Genomic DNA, 5378 nt, shown 5'->3' with positions numbered 1-5378 from the left:
AAACTTCTGGTGAAGTTCTCTCAAGGAGGCTCCTGGCCATTCACTTTTGCTATACTCCTTCCCACAACTGGAAATCCAATGAAGTGGTGGCAAACCCTTCAACAATGAGATTGAAAGCAATACTCTAGGACCCTATTCAAAATGGAGTCTGTGGAGCAGCAGCACAGCAGCACCTGGGAGTTCACAGAAATGCAGTATTGGATCCCCTGTCTAAACCTATTGAAGCCAACTCTGCATTTAATTAAGATCTCCAGGGGGACCAGCAGGTGCCATGGTGGTTAAGGAGCTTAACATTCCCACATGGCTGACGATGGTTCGAATCCCAGACATGGTGGCTTGCTTTCTCACACCCCACCCCCGCCCTTGTGTGTGTGCGTGCGTGCATGTGTGTGTGTGTGTGTGTGTGTGTGTGTGTGTCTTGTCAAATTAAAATAAATGAATAAGTAGGGGGGATCAGCAGGTGGCATGGTGTTAGGACACTGGTCACTCCCACATAGCCGAGCACAGTTCAAATCCCGGACCTGGTGGCTTACTTTCTCACTTTCTCCCTCTCTCTCTCTGTCTCTTTCTGGTCAAATTAAAATAAATGAATGAATAAATAAAATTAATAAATAATTATTTCCTAAAAATGTAATTAAGATCTCCAGGAGATTTATGTTCACATTCTCAAATATAAAAAGTGTGAGAAACACTGATCTATAAAAAGGTAGAGCAACAAGCTAGAGAGAACCTGAGTCTCTGGATGACCCAATACTAGTAGACCACCTACTGGCTTAGATTCTGTACAAGAAAAGCAGACCAGTAACTGTGTAAGCCATCTTTACTTTTACCTGTTTGATCCAATATACTAACCATAGTAATATGTACACACATACAACACGGTACATTCTCCCCTCCTTATAGCTCTTCTTAAATACAGTGTATTTGTGTTTGATTTTATTCAGTACCACCATCAGTACTAAATCACAAATACTATAGTGGTTTTATTGAGTAGTTAAACTGATTATGTGCTGACCTACAGCCATAAAATTAAAACAAATTTATAAATAAAATAAAAACAAAGCTATAACGCCAATAAAAATCCAAATGAACAACGGTTTTAATATAATGAGGTCGATGATGTTTTTCTGCTGGAACAAAATCACTCTTCACTACATAACCATGGAACTGATGCCTCACACAAATGCCTGTGAGTCTGCCAGATTTATACTACCATGTGTTTTGTGACGGCTTTACTCCCTTAACAACTGCATCTATCTGAAGTGCTGTCAAATCACCATTAGCCCCACATGCCATGATGTCATTTTGACTTCACTTGTTCTAAACGCATCACTTGCATGTGAAGTTACCTCCATTCTTTTCCCATTCACTCAAGACAAGCAGTACTCAACATCAAGAATTTCATAAATGCAACTGCAAACACAATTTATAACATAAGACAGTCACCCAGAAACCTAGAAAAATAAAATTTATATTCACAAAAAGAAACTGAACACAGGGGCTGGCAGATGGCATAGAAGTTACATCACTGGACTCCCACATGGCCAACTATGGTTCAAGTCCCAGACCCGGTGGCCTAAAATTCACATGGAGCACATGTGCATGTGTGCCCAAGATCTGAGGAGGAGAATGGAGGAGAAGGGATTGCAGTGTGGCCTTCCACCCCTGGGGCTGGTGGTGTGATTTCTCACTTTCCCTCTCATTGTCTCTTTCTCTCTGGCAAGTTCACATGCCCTAAGGCAAAAACCTCTAAAAAAAAAAAAAAAGTTAACACAAATGTTTGTAGCAGCTGTAATAAAAACACAAACTAGAAACAACCCAAATATCCTTCAACAGACGATACATACAATGGAATACTCCTCGGTGACAAAAAGACACTTATTGCTAAGGATAACTCCAGTGGATCTCAAGTACCTTCACTAAATGAAATAAAATCTCTAAAAGTTACATACTGTGTGATTCCATTTATATCACATTCTTGAAATGACAAAGTTAAAAGTGATGAGAAACATCAGTAGTTGTCAGAGGTTAGGTTGGGGAGAGGGTATGACTGTAAAGCAGAAACATCACTGAATTTCTTTGAGTGATAGAATTGTTTGTCTCTTGCACATGGTAACATTTACACAAATGTACACATGTAATAAAAACTGGTAAAAATCTGAGTAGTCTGTGTAGTCTATTTAATGCCAGTGTCAACTTCTTGGTTTGCTAATGTAGTTATGTAAGATGTTATCAGGGGAAGTTGAATAAAGCATCATGGAAACTCATATACTATTTTAATATTTCTTAGGAGTCTGAAAGTCTTGACCTAGAGGGACTGGCAGATGGCGTAATGGTTACATCACTGGACTCCTACATGGTTGACCACAGTTTGCGTCCCAGACCCAGTGAGTTCAAACTCACGCCGGGCACGTGTGTGTGCGTGCCCAAAATCCCAAGAGGAGAATGGAGAAAATGGGACTACAATGTAGCCATCCCCCCAGGGGTGGTGATTTCTCACTTTCTGTCTCTCTGTCTCTCTGGAGAGCACATGCACCCTATAGCAAAAATCTCTCTTAAAAAAAAAAAAAAAGAATAATCTTAACCTAATAGGCCCACCTCATGGTATAATGGATAAGGAAGCTAGATTTCACATGACCATCTCTGGCTCAAATCCTGGCTCCAGCAGATTGAAAAAATGTGCATGTGTGCCCCAAATCCCTATAGGATGGAAAAGGAACTGCAGCATGACCATGCCCCATGGGGGATGCTTTTTCCCTGTCCCCCTCGGTCTGTCTCTCTCTGACAAGCACATGCCCTCTAGCAATCAATTAATCAATAAATAAATTTTTAAAAATATCTTAATCTAGTAACAAAGAGGACAAGCCATCTTTTAAGATTTTGTACTTTAGCACAACCCACGCAAAAATGTCTAAGGAATACTCAGAGGGGAAAGCATTTAGAAAAGGAAAGTTTGCCTTCAAAGAGAATAAGGAAATGATATTTCAAAGGACTGGCTGGCCAAGGAAAAGTAGCCAGTACTACCAAGGTTACAAAGTTGACGTTAGTCTGTTCCTAGTGTGAAAGCAGCACCTTACTCACCTTACCATGATATTCACAAAGCTCCTGCTGCAGTGCCAGACATCAACACAGCAAAATCAGGGATCACACAGCTTTTGTTCAGAAGCCCAAGTTTATAGGAAATATTCATGTTTTATTATTTGGAGAACCAAACTAATCAGGGTGACCTTATTCTTTTTTTTTTTTTCTTTTTCCAATTTATTTTTACTTATTTCTTCTAGACAGAGAGTCATCTCCAAAAGGGTCTTCATACCACAATCCCTCCCTCACCTCCACCAGCCAGGACCACAGGCACCTCTGTACATACCTAGCTTGTACAGGGAGACCTCAAGACAGGAACCCAGAACCTTCCCACGTGGTTGCACTGTGGAGCATCACGTAGCAGTGGCACCAGCACAGCTGGCCAATCCTGCTATCTCTTCATTTATCTCTCAGAGCACAAAGTTTTTTGTTTCTGTTTTGTACTGAAGTGGTAGGTGAAGTGTTTAGACATACTGGAAGCAGGACATATAGGATCTGCCAAGAACCCCTTCAGTGGAACCCCTGGATCTCAGTGACCAAGTCAGAATTTCTTCCCCACCACCTCCTGTGACCCCACTAGATCCAGGCTGTGTCTGCTTCCCATAGAACATTCACCACTGGGGCTAGCTGGTGGCATGGTGGTTAAGGTGGCTAGATCCCACATAGCTGACTGTGTGGCTGGAGTCTTGGACCTGGCAACTTGTGTGCCTAAAATCCTCAAGGGAGAAATGGAAGAGGAAGTATTGTGTTGTGTCCACCCCCACAGAGGAACAGAGGATGATCACTTTCTCTTTCTCTCTCTCTCTTTCTCTCTCTCTCTCTCTCTCTCTCTCTCTCTCTCTCTCTCTCTCTCTCTCTCTCTCTCTCTCTCTCTCTCTCTCTCTCTCTCTCTCTCTCTCTCTCTTTCTGGCAAGCACACACACCTTCTAGTAAATAAATTTTAAAAAAAATTTTTTAAAGTTCACCAATAGAGAAATCTTAAAAGAATGCAGTCAGCAAACTAGAGGACTTGGTGCCCATTCCAGGTAAGAACACAGTACAAACTGTTTAATGGCTGAAATGTGAAAATGTAGAAAGCAATAAAACAGCTAACATTGATTGGATTAGGTGATAGGCACTGCACAAAATGTTTTACGTATGGCATTTTATCCTCATGACATAAGGTAACCATTGTTCTCAGTCTCGGTGATGAAGCTGAGACTTGACCAGGCAGTCTTGATTCTGGAACTCACACTCCTAAGTAGTATTCCATGACCCCTTTCAGAAAAGGAAGCACTGAAGATTCCCTAAAGATAAGCTATATCTAGTTACACCTGTTTAAACAGAACTTGTAAATTAACAGATCTGGAAAATAAGACAGGCCTGATTTCTGCAAGGAACTGACAAGATTTTTATTATTAAGCAGAATGATAGTTTGAAATGAGATCTTGAAGCCAGGCCATAAAGAACAAGGACAAGTAGGGATGCTTTGGCAAAAGTGAAAGTTCAGATGAAAGGCAACAGTGCAAACATTTCTCCATAGAGTTTCTATGAATCTTGTATGTTTTCCCTAAATGAGAATCTAACTAAGGAAACTCTTTCACATCCATTTTTCCGGATTGTTACTCCAGGAACTAACCTGGTCCTCTTTTCAGTTGATCTGGAGCACCGGTGTGAGAATATTCCCCCAGGGGGCAGCAGAGAGCAACAGGATGTTCCAGAATTATAGAAACCACCTCATTAGACCAGCTCAGACCTCAGTCCCCACGTCACCCAGGCTAGGTCCACAATCTGAGTGTACAAACACAAACCTTCATAAACTGCCCCTTCTTAGCCTCGCCTGCCCCAGCTGGCACCATTGCTACAAATCATACTATCTAGGCAAGTGGTAGAAGGCAAGAGGAGGTTGGGATAAGAAATTTCATACACAGTCAATCCTTTAATTTAGTGGTTAAGAAAACCAGATTCCACGTGGTCAAATGAAGTTTGACGCCTGGCCCCAGAGGCTTGAAAAATACAACAGCCACATGTGTGCATGCACCCAAAATCCCCATAGAGAAATGGAGAAGGAAATGCAGCATGACCACGCCCCCCTGGAGGTTGCTTTCTCCCTCTCTCTGTCTCTCTGTCTCTTGATCTCTCTAGTTAGCATATATGCCTTCTGGCAATTAAAAAAATAAATTTCATATACACAGATGGGGACAAAAGGCAGGAGAGCAGGGAAGGTGACCAGGTTACCTGTTTTCTTTTCTTTTTCTTTTTCTTTTTTTTTTTTTTTTTTGAGAGGTTTTTGCTATAGGTCGCGTTCACTCGCCAGA

This window comes from Tupaia chinensis, unplaced genomic scaffold (genome assembly GCF_000334495.1).
Source record: "Tupaia chinensis unplaced genomic scaffold, TupChi_1.0 Scaffold000350_1, whole genome shotgun sequence".
Lineage (NCBI taxonomy): Eukaryota > Metazoa > Chordata > Mammalia > Scandentia > Tupaiidae > Tupaia > Tupaia belangeri.
The sequence above is the reverse complement of the archived record's forward strand: the minus strand, read 5'-3'. Positions refer to the sequence as shown.